Source organism: Myotis daubentonii, chromosome 13 (genome assembly GCF_963259705.1).
Source record: "Myotis daubentonii chromosome 13, mMyoDau2.1, whole genome shotgun sequence".
In the NCBI taxonomy this organism is placed as follows: domain Eukaryota; kingdom Metazoa; phylum Chordata; class Mammalia; order Chiroptera; family Vespertilionidae; genus Myotis; species Myotis daubentonii.
Genome location: NC_081852.1, coordinates 42,784,892 through 42,802,380, shown reverse-complemented (window position 1 = coordinate 42,802,380; position 17,489 = coordinate 42,784,892). Strand labels below are relative to the sequence as shown.

The 17,489-nt window shown below is 43.2% G+C and overlaps 1 protein-coding gene and 1 pseudogene across 1 annotated transcript in view; one reads left to right on the top strand and one right to left on the bottom strand.

Annotated features, from left to right (window-relative positions):
* The window catches only part of PIK3AP1 (phosphoinositide-3-kinase adaptor protein 1), a 99,376-nt gene that overhangs the window by 16,207 nt on the left and 65,680 nt on the right, over positions 1-17,489 (top strand). The gene's annotated exons all lie outside the window — the stretch shown is intronic.
* Positions 5,953-6,440, bottom strand: LOC132214551 (large ribosomal subunit protein P1-like; annotated as a pseudogene).

The following is a 17,489-nucleotide window of genomic DNA, read 5'->3' as shown; positions in this document are numbered from 1 at the left end:
AGCCCATTTTGAATGCCCCAGTTGGAGAAAAAAAATTTTCCCCCCTGACCATCCTCCTTAGGGGCCTGCACTGCTGGTGCCATTTGGAGCATCAGTTTCCATGTCTCGTGGTCACATAGTCAGGATGTGACTAAACAGAAACTCTCCAAGTTAATTCAGAGTGCGTCTTTTTTACTATCTCCAAACTTAAAAATACCAGATAGGACAGCCTGTCCCACAAAAGAATCAGATATGCCGTTACAGAAGCTAGTTAACTATTGGACTTGTTAGCTCCATGGGCTATGGGAGTCTATTAGGAGCAGAGGTTAAACTGAGTGTGCGCTTTCTGAAGGAGAAAATGGAACTGAAGAAGTCCCTGGAGTTAGAGGAGACCTCTGGAATCGGCTCTGTTGGTTCAGGAATTCCTTGGTACCTTTTTTTATTTTTCTGGGTTTATGCCTTCTGCTGGTGTGTATCTTCGCTGTGACTCTCAGGAGGTTAGATCCATGCTAGGTTCTTATTTGAAAGAATGCTGGTTGAACGTGCGTATTTTGTCTGCCCAATTGCTAGTTTCACAATCAGACCGCTGGCTCTCTCTCTAACATCTGATAACACAGGAAATAGACGAGGGGAGGCTGATGATGAAATGAAAATGCTCTACTTTTAAATTGGACTAACATACGCTTCCTTTTACATATACAGCTAATATTTGAGGCCGTGGCTAAAGTTAAAGCTTGCAGGTAGAAGAATATTAGCATTAACTATTGACATATATTTATGTGTATATGTATGTATGTATTTGTTTGTTTGTGAGCATGTGAAATGTGAGGAAACAGTTCTGTGGCAGGATGTGGCATTTGGCATTCCAAATGAAGTTAACCTGTTACTTGTTCTGAAACAGAGTCCCCCTTTCATCTCATAAAACTTTCTGAATATCATTTCTCAAAGCCTCAGACTGTGACTATGGGTTTTTGTGTTATGTTTTTCAGGAAAAATGGGATGCCGAGATAACCATACAGTAACTTGGTGGCCTAAATGTTTATTTTGTTGTCACTTAGAATTCAGAGTCCCATAGGTTATAGAAATCCTTCAACATCCCGCCTTCCAGGGTGTACATCTGATTAAAACTTGCCTGTGCTATGGAAACGATCTAGCTTTCGAGTCTCTGATTGGAAAACAGAGTCAGGAACCACTAGTGAACAAGGTGGGAATCCAGAATATTAACATCAGAAAAGGAAACTTCAGGATCATCTGGCCCGACCCCTTTAGTTTAAAATGAACAAAGTAGGACCCAGAGTGGATAGAGGACTTGTCCAGTGTTACACAGTAAGTGACAGAGATGAAGCTGTTAATTTATGTTTATATTCAATAAATATTTATGGAGCTTATGGAGTGCCTGCCAGGGGGTGGCACTCTGCAAGGTCCTGGGAAGACTTGATGAAAAAGTCACACTCAATTATAGCTCTTGCAGAGTTCATGTGTCCAGAGGGAGGGGACCAGTTGTCCCATTAGTTACTTAATGCCAGGAGTGTCCAGTGTAAACAGAAGTTAGGGATCTTTCTTTGAATAATAAAAGGGACTTGAGATATCCTGCAGGCTCCTTTGATAGTTCCTTACAGTATCCATTAAGGAAAGAATGAGTTTCCTGAGCATCCATCTAGGAAGAGAGAAGAAAAGGCGTGGCTTGTAGTTATGACAAATGTCATGCACTTGATTACCTATTGGTAACATAGAGCCCAAGTTAACCATGGCTTTCGGGCAGGGCAGTTGTATTTCCGGAGAATGATTTAGAAGTTGCAGCAATGGCAACAACTCAAGTTTAGGACGCCCTCATAATCCAAAGATTTACTGATCCTGAGAAAAATTTTTATTGGGACTTTATTTTGAAAGGCAAAACTAAAACTTAAGAAAGTAAATTTGATCATATGAACCGTTTTGATTCCAATTTCAGCTGTATGCTATTTCTTAAACCACACAAAGACTGAGTCAACTGTTCCGGGGTTTTATGCAAAAAGGGTTGAGTACATGTTTCTACACAATTTGATGCTTTTATAAGATGATATTCCTTAGTTCACATTTGACTTTTTAAAAAATGACTGTAATTGAAATATAATTCACTACACATTTGACTTTGACAGTTTTCAAGGCCTCTTCTCAGTTATTATGTACCAGTAGCCCACTGTGTGATATCGCACGCAGTGGGCCGCCGCGGAGCCGGTAGAACCGCAGCGCGCCGCTGGGAGCTGTGCTGCTTCCCCAGGAGCCGCTGTCTCCTCTCCGGGCCTGCGCTCAGCTGCGGAGGCTGTGGGCCGGCCCGTCCCTGTCTGTGTCCGCTCCGGCTCCAGGGGCCGGCTGGAGCCGGGGCGCGGTGGCTCGCTGGCTCCCCGTCTCTGTCTCTGCTCCAGGCCTCACCTGTGCGTGCAACCTCCTCCGTCCAGTCATGACCCGTTATGGCGTCCCAGCCTAATTTGCATATTCTCTCTCTCTCTCTCTCTCTCTCTCACTCTCTCTCTCTCTCTCTCTCTCTCTCTCTCTCTCTCTCTCTCATATATATATATATATATATATATATATATATATATATATATATATATTCTTATCATTGGATTTTAATTATTGGGCAGTGTCCCGGTGAACTTTCTCCCATTCAGTTGGTAACCTTTCCAATGGACAGTGGCTTTACTTGTGATTCAAACAGGTTTCTAACATCACTTTCCTCAACCTCATAAAATTCTACATCTTTTGCAAAATCTAGAATTACCCCTAAAACAAAATTGCATTGCATTTATAGTTTATTGTGGAGAAATCCTAAATATTGGAGAGAACAAGCAATAAAAATATGACTTGATGGATGAGAATATAGACTAAGATTAAGCAAGCGGAGATGTTTAAGTGGGGACCAATTTTGAAAATGAGCATTTTGTTAGTAAATACTTTTATGTTATAAAACAATTAGTTTCCCTATGTTACCATAACTGTGGAGACTTGAAATAGGAATACTCAGAAAATGATATGGCTGCCAGAGTCGGAAGCTGCTAATGTGGGTTCAGATCCCCAAACTTCATTCCATCAAGCAGAGAAGTGAGGGAATGAACACCCTGGCACATCTGTAACCCGGTGCATTTGGCAGACCCGTTGGGAAGCTTTGTCACTGATGATGGAATCCTAGTCAGAACAGTTCCAGCAGGCTGGAACACTCACCCCAATCCAACATACAACATTTAACAAGGCTAAGTGTTTATTTGCAATTCGGACACAAGCCTCATCCCCCAGCCCCCCCAAACAGAACAAACCCAACTATAGAATTGTAGCATAGCGAAGGGAAAGGCCTAGCTTCCATGGTTTACATGAAAAAGAGCTGGGGGTTTGAGGGGACCACATGCTCAATATGCATCAGCAAGGTAGCACAACTGCTCTAAGATGGAGTCTTGAAATGCCCTTCTGAACAAGGGCCAGACTAAAGGAAGCGACAGCCCTTTTTTGTTTTTATTAATCCGGTCTCAATATTTTTTCCATTAATTTTAGATAGAGTGGAAGGGAGGGAGAGAGAGATGGAGAGAGAGAAAGAGAGAGAGAGAGAAAGAGAGAAACATCAATGTGAGACTCATGGATTGCTTGCCTCCCACAGGCACCCTGACTGGGGCTGGGGATTGAACCTGCAACCCAGGTATGTGCCCTAGACTGGGAATCGAATCAGTGACCCTTCGGTGCTTGGACCAATGCTCTAACCACTGAGAACACCGGCCAGGGTGTGATAGCCCTTTTTGTATTATACACGGACTCTAGTTACCCATCTGAAATAGCTGTTGGCAGAAGATTGGGGGAATGGAGAGTTAGCTGAAAGGGTTGGGAAGGGGGACAGATAAACCAGAGCTATCTCCATTTGAGGCCTGCTTAGAAAGGCGAGTGTATTACTCTAGACTTGTTTGTTTGTAAGGCAAGAACCCCAGCTAGGGCAAAAGGGGAATTAACCAAATGACGGGAAGGGCAGGAGTGCAGTTGGTCCTCAGAGATAACCTGGAACCAAGGACTTGAACTTCATAAGATTACCACACCACCCTTCTTTTTTTGTGTCTCTCTGCATGTAGGTGTCATTCTCTGGTAAGTCAGCTCCAAAAAGGAGAATTATAGCCCCTAGGAGCTGTCACCTCACTCCTTTCAATTCCAGCTCCAGAGAGGAATTAATAATTGTTCTCTCTGGTCTAATTAGTTAAACTTGGGTAAGGTGCCTAACTCTAGGCCAGTTAGCTGTGGCCAGGGGATTGGCCCAAGTTGATAGCCTGGGGTGTGAGATGTCTAAAAACTTGGCATCTTCCATTCAAACCACTTGGTGTGAGTGAGAAATCAAGGATTTTCCCAAAGGGGGACTGCTGTTCTGTTCTTGTCAAACAATGCAAAAGACAACCGCCACAATGAGGGGTCTGGAAACATGCCTGAGGAGCGGAAGAAATAACTGTGCCTGAGGATAGAAGAAATAAATAATAGAAGAAATAGTAGAATCATGGAATTTTGGGCTAGAGTGGAACTAAGGCTCAGCATTGTCAAGTGACTTGCACACAGATACCCAGCTGGTCATGACAAAAGCCCAGGCCTCTAACTCTGAACTCGGAGTTTCATCCCTGTACTTCACTATCTTCATCAAGAAGAAAATACACACCAAGGAAAGCCATGATAATTACCTTCAAACCTTTGAAGGACTCTTATGGAAATAAGAATGGTGTTGTTTGATGATGCTCCAAAGGGCAGGTTAGGATTCATGGACGGTGATATCTGACAAGCAGAATTCTACTAGACTTAACAATGGAAAGGTTGCCTCAGGAGGTAGTGCCTGGAGGCCCTCATCATTGGAAGCCTTCAGGTTAAAGTTGGATAAACGTCTGCCAATGATACTGTAGAGGGAATCCCTAAAATCTCTTCCCCAGAAGCACTGCAAAATAAAAACATGGCCGAAACCGGTTTTGCTCAGTGGTTAGAGCGCCGGCCTGCGGATTGAGGAATCCCGGGTTCGATTCTGGTCAAGGGCATGTACCTGGGTTGTGGGCACATCCCCTGTAGGAGATGTGCAGGAGGCAGCTGATCGATGTTTCTCTCTCATCGATGTTTCTAACTCTCTATCTCTCTCCCTTCCTCTCTGTAAAAAATCAATAAAATATATTTTAAAAAAAATAAATAAAAACATGGACATTGTTGCTTTTCACTGTTTTTCTTCCACCAGTTATAGAACTGATTTACCGTGCTAAATGCCGTGCTAACCATTTTATAAGAACGATCTCATTTAATGTTAACCTATAAGATAAATACTGTTATTACCTCTACTAGAGGCCCGGTGCACGAAATTCGTGCCTGGGTAGGGTCCCTAGGCCTGGCCAGCGATCGGGGCCCATTAGGTTCCCTGCCTCACCGCCTCCCCACCTCCTCCTTTCCTTGCTCCCTCAGTGCCCTGCCACCACTGCTGGTCGTCTTCCATGTTCCACACCACCCGCTGATGGTCAGCGCACATCATAGCTAGTGATCGAACTCCGGTCTCCTGGTCAAACTCCCGAGGGGACACTTTGCATATTATCCTTCCTTTTATATATATCTTGCAGATGAGGCACAGAAACAGTAAGTTACTTTCCCAATGGCTTGTGGAAAATTCAGGTTTGCTCCCAAGCCTCTACTCTTAACTACTGCATTCAATGGCTTCTAAAAAAATATTTGTTTCTAGTCCCATTTGCACAATGTCTCTACCAAGTGTTCTCAAAATGTGATCCTCACAATACCTTCATCAGAACCATATATTTTTTGTTTTGATGAAAAACCAAATATTTTGAACCTCATATTTTTGTAAATTCACATGTTTCCCATGTATAATTGAATACCTCCTTTTTTTTTTCAATATTCATGCTTCTGGGCTCCCCCAGTTACTTAATGCACCAGACTGTCTGGTGGAATGGACTGGGTATATGTGTTTGTTTGTTTCTTTGCAACAGAGGTCAGCTTTTATTGACTGTGTTACAAAAGAGCTAGTTTAGTCAAAAAGACCAAAGCTCAGGTCTTCATCAGACTCCTCAGATTCTTCTTTGCTTCCACTTGCTTCTCCTCAGCTGGGGCAGCAGCAGTGGGGACCTCCTGCTGGTGCAGCACTAGCTGCAGGGGCAGGTCCACCAGCCCCTACATTGCAGATGAGACTTTCAATGTTGACATTGGCCAGAGCCTTTGCAAACAAGCCTGGCCAGAAAGGTTCAGCATTTACACCAGCTGCTTTAATAAGGGCATTGATCTTATCCTCTGTCACCATCACCTCACTTCATTGTCGTGCAGGATAAGGGCTGAGTAGATGCAGGCGAGCTCTGAGACTGAGGCCATGGTGTGGGTGAGTGCTGGGCGAGCGCTTCTGGGAGTGGTGCTAGTCGCTGGATGAAGTGAGGGCCTCACCCCAGCGAGGCCTTATCTTCCTCAGAAGAACCGAGCACCTTACTGGCAGCTGGGGAAAGTGGGTATATGTATTTTTTAACAAGTAACCTAGGTGATTCTAATGGGCACTAAAATTTTAGAATTGTCCATTGCTTTCCTGGGAAGGTTAGAGGGAAGATCAGATACTAAAAAGCCTTCTTACCTAAGCAGCTTAGACTGCTCTGAAGGCCTTGGGGAGACATTGAAGGGCTGAAAGTCAGGGTTAACATCATCAGAATTGATTTTTTTTTTTTTACAGTAGGTTCAGTCTGGTGGCTATGTGGGCAGGGCTGGAGGCTATTTGTGTCTTCCAGGGTGATGTGGGCCTGAGCTCAACAGAGGCGGTGAGAATGGAGAGGAAGAGATACTTTGGAGAGATGAAAAGCAAGCAGACTCAACCTAGTGGGTGAGTTCAGTCCATAAGAATGAAAGATGCCTCCTATGGGACTGGCATGCATATAGAATTCAGAAAAAAGCACTTTCAACAGGGTGGTCAGTTGAAAACTGCATGGAGGAGATGGCACCAAAGTAGAGGGTTGGCTTTCAGAGGCATTAGTGCAAATGGGAGGGAATGATGTCCCAGGATGAGGGAACACCATGGGCAAAATAGAGGGGCAGGAAACCACAGAATGCATTTTATTGGAGCTAAGAAGTGGTGGGGGAGGGACAGTGGGGGAAAAAATTACAAAGATCAACTTGAGTCAGTGGGATAAGGACCTTCAGCAGAATAAAGAGCTTGTCCCCAATGAATACTAGACTTAGCAGAGTGGTCACTTCGTAAGTTACATACATGCAAAATCACTATGTTGTACACCTGAAACAAATATAATATTGTCTGTTCATTATAATTGGAAAATTGAAAAAAATTTAGAGAGCTTTCTCCCTCTTATCTCAGAGGGCTTTCTGTTGGTTGGGGCTTTTGGAGAGACTGTTCCAGCCCAGTGACAGGGCCGGCCCTAATTCTGGAGGCAGCCTTTCCCCCAGTGTCAGTCGGACATAGAGCTGAATGCATTTAGATCCTACTTACGTGAGAAATGAGATTTTCTGATCGGATGTTATAGTGAATTTCCACAGGCTAGTGTATTTTGTTGAGATAGCATCAAGCACTAAGTTCCTCTGACATATCCTCGCCCATTGATTCTTATCACCAGCCCCCTTTACTATCAGTAGTTATTCACCCTACAGGTCTTAGGCAGTGTGTTTGCACAGGCCTCATCTCATCTGCGGTGTGGGTGGGGAATGGTGGTCGGCTGGAATGACAAAGACTGATGCCAGTGTTGCCTATTGAGTAAACAGTGGAAATCCCAGGGGGTATATGGCATGGGATTGTTTGTTCCTAAGTCTGCAATAGCCTGTCAGCACAGAAATGTACGGAGTGGTGGTCAGGACATTGAATAGTTCTGGCCATGCAGCCGTGCCATGCTGGGGGCGAATAGCCTGACATCTGTGGGTGCTTTTCTGGATGCTGTGAAATGCCATGATGGTCCTAAGAAGCTGGGGAGCAGCCCTGTCTCTTTTGTGTCTCTAGCCTTAACTCCTCTGCCCAAGTCCCTCTTCTTTAGATTCTAGTACCCATGGTTTCTCCTCTCTCTGGAGTCCTGTGGACCTCATTTGTTGGATATCCAGAGGAAACAGGCTTTTATCTAATCACTTTCTGAATTTCGGGTTGGTTTCCCAGCCAGAGTGTAAATGCCTTAGGAAGAGGCCATGGATTTTCCTTCTATAGGGTTCTCCATTGTGCCTAGGGACAGTGTGGGCACACAGAGATTTTAGTAACGGCTTTTTGCTTGGTTGTCTGTTTGATTGAAGTCTTGGAGCACAGATATTATAGTTGCTTTCCTACCGAAGCAGCTTTAAAACAGAGTGATAAAATTACTCTCTCAGTAGGATCACAGCCATTATCTGTCACAATTGTGCATTCACTGCCTACATCCTGAGTTGTTAGGGGGGAAAAATGCTTTCAGAATCAAATGCAGTTTCATATTTGCTTCAGGTGAGCCTGCTTCCCTCCCATTAATATATAGTTATTAAACACCCACTCAGTGAATTTAGTGAGGACTTGGTGCTATATTAGTTGCTGCAGCGGCATTACGGATTCTGTAGAAAACATAGGCCCTCCACTCAAGAATCCACAGGAGCTAAGCTGGCGTGCGGGCACTGGTCTGTTAATAGCTTGGTTTCAGCATCTGGGACTTACTGCCCATCGGGAAGATGGAAGCAGGTTTCAACCTTACCATTTTCTCCTGTGTTGTTAGAACTAGTGCCCTAGTTCCCTACTGTTGCATCAGGTCAGCATTTGAGCAAGGGAAAGGAAGTTAAAAAGGCCCTGGATATGAAGGTAACCAGTTGGCCAAGGCAGAAAGATTTGGAGTCAGGTGGGCCAAGGTTCTAGTCTGGCTTTGGTAACCAGTTCTAGATTTGGGGGCAAGGCTCTCCAAGACTCCATTTCATCATCTGTAAAACGAGGTGCAAATGCCCACCCCCTGGGGCTATCAGGAAATGTAACTGACTCCAGCCTCACCCAGGCTGGTCTCTGCTCTTTTGTCAGCGTCTGTCTGCATGGTTTATTCTCCCTTCTCTGTTCTCATGGCTATGTAAGCCCCAATCATTTCTTGTCACAGAAACTGTATCTTTTATTTTTTAAGTTTTAGAAATCTCTTAAAATTATAAAAGTAATACATTCTTTTTTAAAATATATTTTTTATTGATTAAGATATTACATATGTGTCCTTATCCCCACATTATCCCCTATCCCCCACTCATGCCCTCAACCCCCCCCCCCCCCATTGTCCGTGTCCATTGGTTAGGCCTATATGCTTGCATATAAGTCCTTTGGTTGATCTCTCCCCCTTACCCCCACCCTCCCCTACCTTCCCTCCAAGGCCCGACAGTCCACCTGACTCCAATGCCTCTCTGTCTCTGGATCAGTTTCTAACCATCAGAGGTCTGTAGAGGAAAGAGTAAAAATATTCATTTTACTTCCCCAAATCTTTATTCTATCCCTTGAACGTTAACTACCATAAACAGTGGGGTGTGTATCTTTCCAGACCATTTTAATGAATTTATATAACATTCACAGAGGCATTTTTTCACAATTAATAGAGTCATTGTGTATGTATTATTCTGCAACTTATTTTTTTCAATGAATTGATCCTTTTCTGTGAATTTATAACACCTACACATGTGGATCTATATAATTTTTATAGATCATCGTGTTTATTATATAGCTTGATTTTTATCTTAGCTCATCAACACCTGTCTTCTAATTGGCTTCTCGTTTCCATCTCATACCTCTCCAGCCCTTCCTCCACCAGAATGAGTTCTCTAAAATCCAAATGGGGAACCAATGACCATGGGATAGTTCAATGCTCTCTACCATCTGGGCCCTGCTGACTTCTGCAATTTTATTGGAGTACTTCTTAGATTTTTTTTTTTCTTTTAGCAGCAGCGGCTTTTTGTCCTCTGAAAAAAACCTATGTACCCTCCAATATATTAAACATGGAGCTCCTGGGTTTCCCGTGTACATATGTCAAGTCCTCTAGACCTCAGCTGGCTCAGGCACCCTGCCCTGTCACCCAGACCCCATTCTCCATCCTGTTACATTTTCTGTCTTAGGGCATGTTGGTCCTTCTTGAGACTAGCCTCAAAAAGACCGATATAACAAACCTTCTCAAATTCTCTTTATTCATTATGGTCCTGCAACCAAATACTTAAAAAAAAAAAAAAAGCCATTGGAAGCTTTCTGTTAACCTTCTTTCCTGAAGTAAAATGAATTTCAGATTTTTGTTGACATGTCCTGAATGATTCTAAGATGTCCTCTCTCAGACGTGGAGATTCGGAGAGCTTGTCACTTTTCTGTCCTCTTTCATGGTGAACACATGAAGCATTCTCCTGTTGTTGAGCCTTTCTCTTTCTTCTGGAGTTGTTATGCTTAGATCTCATGACCCAAAGACAGTGAGGTCCTTGAGAAATAAAGCAAGAAGACCAATCAGAGGTCAGCTGTCCATGAGCTAAAATAGAAAGCAAGCTGCAAAGCAGAATCTATCCAGCTAGGTCGTCCGTGTATCTAGCTCGCTGCCTGGAATGTGGTAAATACTCAATAAACTTTTCATCCCTGGAACGCATGTCAGGTATGACAATTCCCTCTGCGATGAGGGTGAGGAGATGCAGTTATTTCCATTGCAGGAGCTACGAGGCCCATCATTTGTTGTCAATCTAGTTTTAGAAGTGGCACCAGGGACCCGAGGGAGGTGAGGATGGTCCCCAGCTTTTCTTGCTGAACTACAGTCTGGCTGCCTCTACTCCAACCTTCATGGACCTGAACAGAGTTGGGGAGACTTGGAGGTGCTCTCGCTTTGCTAAATTCACACCAGTGACAGGTTTGTACATCGTGAGTTTGATGACCACTGGAATGACCACCCCACAACCACACTGGGATCATTATAGATTCTATATTGATTATCTAAGAAACGCTGAAAAAAAATCGACATAAATAACTTGCAAGCTGAATTTTGTGGCTTTTGTGGATATATTTATTTATATTTTTCTAAAGAAGTAAGTCCACTGCCCTAAGATACTAAAAATGACATTCTTTGCTCCGCTCCTTTTGACCACAAAGCCACACATCTGCATCATTACCAGGAGGCTGTGCTGGGGAGTGCAATCTTCCTACTGATCTTTAAACAAGCAAAAACAAACAAAAAGCCAAGAACTCCAGTGTTGGTTGCCTGTATTTACTGATGAGACCCTGCATCTCTTATAAAGGACTTGAATCTCATCCTTGGTTTGTCTTGTTAATTTGCAACTTGATATACTGTTAGAGGGTGTCACCTCCAATGCTCCAATCGATGATTTCTGTGATCATATTTAAGTTTTACACATTTTATGCTTCTTGGGACATTTTCCCCCTTAATATGGATTGTGTTTGGTTGGCTCTTATCTTTTTCAGACTTTGGAAGTTACTCATTCTGCCTTAATTTTTGCCAGTTGTGCCTCAAAAGTTTTTCTTAAGATTGGTGACACATGTTCATTGGTTTTGAATTCATTGGATTTTCTTTTTGACTATTGCTACACACTCTCCCAAGTAACATAGAGCATGCATTTCCCCAGTCCCCCTCCAGCACTGCCTGGGCTCCCCCTCCCATGCTCTGGAACAGTGGGACATATTGTAAAGCGCAGCTTGCCTGCTTCCAGGTCAGACTTCGTTGATGGACCAAGGCATCTGTTCTCATTGAGTGGGGATTTGGGCTCCGCAGTGGTCTCACTCAGGGTTCTAGACATCCACCCCATTCCACTGATGTTGGCACTTGAGAGAAAACCAGCATCCCCTGTCTGGTCTAGCACTTCCCCCACATATGTTATTTCACTTAGTATGTAAGATTTCTCACTTCTAGGCATATCAGATATTTTGGCAACTATTTGGAAATAGCCCTTTGTCCACCAACCTCCCCTCTTCTCCCTCCCCCTTCCTTGCCAGTAGCTGTCAGTGGTCTTGGATAGAAAAGAATGACTGAAGACCTTAAAGAGCTGTCTTTCATTGCTTTTCACAACACCTGATTGGTAGGAGCATTTGGGGGAGCCTTCCTTATCATTTGGGGTGAAATTCAGCCATAAGTCCTAAGCGGCAGAATTGCACTGGGAACAAGTCAGTTTCCAGGAATCTCAAAGTGTGTGTACTCTGGTGAGGTGTACCAGTTCTTAGTGATAAAAGTGAACTATTAGCCATTAGTCTAGTTTCTGGTGTTGAGCCCGGGATGGGCTTCATTCATTTCCTATACATATAGATACAACCTTGAGTGTTCATTCAGAGAAAATGCATTAAGATTTTTCTGACATTTTGGTATAGGACGTCTGCTGTACCAAGGAATCAGAGAAGTAAAGATCTTGAGGTGCACAGGAGTAATGAGATGAGTACAAATGTCCTTTTTGAAATTAGAATTTTCTGCCTTAGCTTGGGGTTGTTATCCTGGGGCATCTTGCAAGGATGGTTGTCGGACTTAGGAGGGAAGACTTGTCTTTATTTTAATAATTTCCAACACAGGGCCCAATCCTTAAGACTTCAGCAATGTATGGCCACCAACAGAGGCAGAAAGTATATGGTGCTAAGTGTCTAGAAACCACTTCAAACGTCTATTTTTAGAACATTTTTACATTCTGTTTAAATGTAGTTTTTCAAAATAGAGTTTTAATGGTTATCTTCTGAATAGCCTGGATTTTCAACTATAGAGAAAAACAGCTTTTTTGAAAAAGTAGATTATGTCAGAGGGGAAGAAGTATCTAATTCTGTGTGATGGTTGCTATGGTGATGATTGAATGTAAATTTCAGTTTATATAAAACCCTGTGAAGGGTTTAATTAGAGGCCAGAGTCAAGGCTTGGTGTCAGTTGGTAAGTGGCTAAAAAGCATCTATTAATGGGCCCCCCCACCAAAAAAAAGATGGGGTGACACAGCTCTCTCTCTACCCAGGTGTCATGGCATCACAGACTAATTTTGTAATGGTGGCCAAGGCAATACAAATTAGAGCCGGGAATGAAAAACGGTGCTTCTCGTCTCCCTTGACAATTTTTTCTTTGAGTAAATTGAAGATGAGAGAGCTTCCTCTAGAGGAGGCGGGTCTTGCCAAGGTGAACTCCTATGTGCCAGTATCATTGGCTTTAAGTAGGCATTTGGTATGGGAAAGAAGATTCAAGCACCTGATATAGGAGCCGGGCTGAGTGACCTTTACAGACACTCCAACCACGATTTCCCATCTTTTGAGTGCTTGCTCAAACTAGCAAGAAGGAAAACTGAACGAACGAACAAACAAACAAACAAACAAACAGCCCTAGCCAGTTTGGTCAGTAGTTAGAGCATTGGCGTGCAGACTGAAGGGTCAGGGGTTTGCTTCCAGGTCAAGGGCACGTTCCTCTGTTGCAGGTTGGATCCCTGGCTCAGGTTAGCGCGTGTGTGGGAGTGAACCCCTCCTCCCTCCCTTCCACTCTCTCTAAAAATCAATGGGAAAATATCCTTGGAGGATTAAAAACAAACAAACAAATAAACAAACCCTGGCAGAGGGGTTAATAACATCATGGTACCCTAAAGCTTCAGGCATTAGAATTCTAAATGCACCTGGAGAGCAGACTTTTGCCTCTTAAATTATGCAATTTAATCTAAAAAGGAACAGTTAAGGATCAGTGAGTAACTGAGCTAACTAGAACAGGTGTTTGTTTATGTAAATCCTACTCTTCAGTGCCACCTACTTAATTCTTTAGTATTTATGTGTAGTTGCTTTAATAGTACCCCCCCTATATTTATTTATTATTTATATTTGTGTGTATATTTTTTAAAAGAGAAGATTGAGAAAGCATACCAATTGCTTTCCATTCATCATGTCTATAGAAACATGGCTCTTCAAGTCCAGGCAAAATGCCAAGTCATCACTGCCCACCTGGCTAATTGCAGACCAGAGCGATGAAGACAGGCTTAGTCAGTCTATGCGATGAACATTCAGGATAATTACCAGTGTCTCCGTTTCAGTTGCCCCTACGCATGTCCTGAGTGAAACTGGGAAGTAATTGAATTTGATAACCTTCTAGCTCTTTTTCCTTCAGCCTTTTCCATTATGATTCACTGCTCAGCAGCCTTCTGTTTCAGCATCTTTATGTCCAAAGTCACCCACTCTGCCTGTTGAAACACCCTGATCGAGTCCTCTTTTTGCTCAACTAGAAGTACTCCAGTTCCAGAATGATCTTTCTCTTCAACACTCTCCCAAATTTAGTCAAAATCCCTTCTCCAGAGAGGCTGATCTGAGCATAACACAAGAAGGTAATTGGGTTAATGGTTATCCCTTAATGATTATCCTTAAAGGATTGTCTAGTGGAGGGCAGAGACTGTGGTCTCAGATTTCCTGTCCAGTTTTTCTCTGCCTTTGAGGCAAATACAAAAGTCAGATTTCAGATTTGTTTGGGCTGAATTATGTCCACCTCCACCCCTACCCCACCCCCAATTCATATGTTGAAATCCTAATCATTAGTACCTCAGACTATGACTGTATTTGGAAATAAGGTCTTTTAAGAGGTAACTAAGGGGAATGTGAGCTCATTCGGGTAAACCCTAATCCAATATGACTGATGCCCTTATAAGAAGAGATTAGGACCTGGATGTGTGTGCTTAGAGGAAAGACCATTTGAAGACACAGCAAGAAGGCAGCCAGCCATCTGCAAGCCAAGGAAAGAGGCCTCAGAAGAAACCAAACCTGCCAACATCTTAATCTTGGACTTCTAGCCTCCAGCACTATGATAAAATAAGTTTCTTTTATTCAAGCCATCGCATCCGTATTGTTTTGTTATGGCAGCCCTAGCAAACTAATACAGATTTATAGATGGATAACATTTGTAGGTGGCTAAGTAGTTATTACACTGAGAGGCAGAATTCAGAATTATCATAATGATCTGATTATAAGAATTATAAGAATTATTCAGAATTATCTTGATCCAGTTCAATTTGGATGATCCTAAATTCTGCTCCTAGGTCCATAAAAGCAGTTCAACTAACACAGCATGGCAGAAATCCCCCGTGGCATTAACTTGTAAAAATGAACTGCAGGTTATAGATGACTACTTGATTGATAAGGAACCAACAGTATGATGTTGCCACTGAAAACTATAACTATATTAAGCTACATTAATAAAAATATAGCTCCCCAATCTTGGAATATTGTAATTTCACTGCATTCCACCAAGTATGGTGTTTCATTCTGGGTGCTACCTTTTTACATATGACTTATGTATTTATGGTTCCAGACAGGGCATTTACACCAGACAGCTATTGTTGTGTTGGCTACAGTCATTTTTTTACTCAACAATTTAAGGGAAAAGAGTTCAGTGCCACTGACTAAATAGTCAGGCATTGCATGTTTAAAAATTCTTGCAGCACACCAGTTGAAAATTTCTGTAAATAGAGAAGTGGAAAGAACCTGGGGCCCTGATGATGTCATTGAGCCCTTATATTAGCCAACCCCCAACTGCTGTACTTTCTGGTCTGAGAGATAAATGTCCTTATTGTTGAAGGCATTTTAAGTTGGGATTTTCTTTATTGCAGGAGAACCATTTTAACAGATTCTACAGGGTTGGCAAAATATAAAGATGAGCTTTCACAGATAATTCCAAACACCCATCAGTGGAGTAGACCCTTTTAAGAAGGGAGCTTTTGTTACAATAAGTGTTCAAATAGAAGTTGATCGTGATTTTTAAAAATCCTTTATTGAGTGGAATTTTGCTCTAACTTATTCTTAAGTATCTTTTAAGCCCTGGTGATCTAATAATACCCTATATAATAAAAGCCTAATATGCTACGTGTCCGACCGTTCGACCGGTTGCTATGATGGGCACTGACCACCAGGGGGAAGATGCTCCGATGGGTAGATTAGCCTGCTGCTGGGGTCCAGCCAATTGGGACTGGGCGACACAGGCCGGACATGCCCTGGAGCCCTCCCGTGGTCCCTCCTTGACCCAATAGTGCACCAGTGGGGTCCCTCGGCCTGGCCTGTGCCCGTGCCCTCTCGCAATCCGGGACGCCTAAGGGGATGTCGGAGAGCCAGTGTCAGCCCAATCCTTGCAGGCCAGGCCCAGGGACCCCATCGGTGCACAAAGCTGAGCACCAGGCCTCTAGTTCAAAAATAATTCCTTCTAAGGTGTGACCATGAAGCTGAACCTTTCCCCAGGGCATTTGCATTATCCCCTGTGTAGTAACTCCACTGAAGCTTTTATTAGTAAAATGTGGAGGTGGGGGAGGTTTCTGTGCAACAGAGCCTTCCAGGTGCTCTCTGCCCACTTCATACCAGCGAGCCACTCTCCTCTCCCCCTACAGGGGCTGTCTGGCACGCCCACCTTTGGAAGGTTGCTGAACCTTGACCAAAGGGGAAATCAACCATATTGTGACTGCTGGATTTGCAGAACACCACATACAAAGGGACTGCAAAATCCTGGAGAGGAAGAGTGCCCATGAACAGGGTCCTGTGGATTATGGGTATTAGTGGGAGGGGCAATTGGTGCCGAGGAGAGTGGCAGACAGAGAGACAAAAGGTTGCAAGGATGACAGGGAACAGTTTTCAACCTGCCTGAACTCAGCCACCCTTTTGACAAATGTCCCCTGCCATGGTTCATATTATAAAAATAATAGTTTTTAAAAGTTTAAATACAAAATTATGTCAGAATATTGACTAAGCTTTAAGAACTACACAATTTCTCCACTCTAATTCATTACGCTGGCAGGACATTTACAAACATTCCCACCTCTCCTGTGAGATGATGGGAATCACTAGAATAGATTTTTCTTGATTCCGATCCCAGTGTTGATCAGATTTCTAGCGGTTCCTGTAATTAATCTAAAATAACAGTGAAGACGATATTTTGCGCTCGTGCTCTGGACTCTGAACCACAAAGTGTCTCTCATGCTGCGGTCTCATACTATACCTAACCAAACCGGACTTGTGGGAGAGAAATGTTCTCAGAAGATCAAAGGACTGCACTTTGTGTTTAGTAGGGTGAGACTCACAAAGTGGCAGGGCTGGACAGGGCCTCCAAAGTCCAATTGTATTGTCCACTCTGTGTTAACACAGAGGAGCACAACTGAGAACAGAGAAGTGACTCATCTGGGGTTAAGTAGCTGATGGCTAGTTGACCTGAGAGGTAGGAAGGAGTATGAGAACGTTAGGTTTTACCTCAGGGTATAATTTTCCCAAGAACTTGGATATGCAAGGAAACAGCATCTGATTGATTTTTTAAAAACTTACTGAGAGGGCCCTAGCTGGTTTGGCTCAGTGGATAGAGCGTTAGCCTGCAGACTGAAGGGTCCCAGGTTCTTGATTCCAGTCAAGGGCACATGCCCGGGTTGTGGGCTTGATCCCAGTAGGGGGCGTGCAGGAGGCAACTGATCAATGATTCTCTCTCACTATTGGTGTTTCTATCTCTCTCTCCTCCCTCCTTCTCTGAAATCAATAAAAATATATTTTAAAAAATTACTGGGAGGGATTAATGTAAATAAGAGGCAAAGGTGGTGTCAAGAGGCTGTTGACTTGTACTAGTAAATATTTTTTT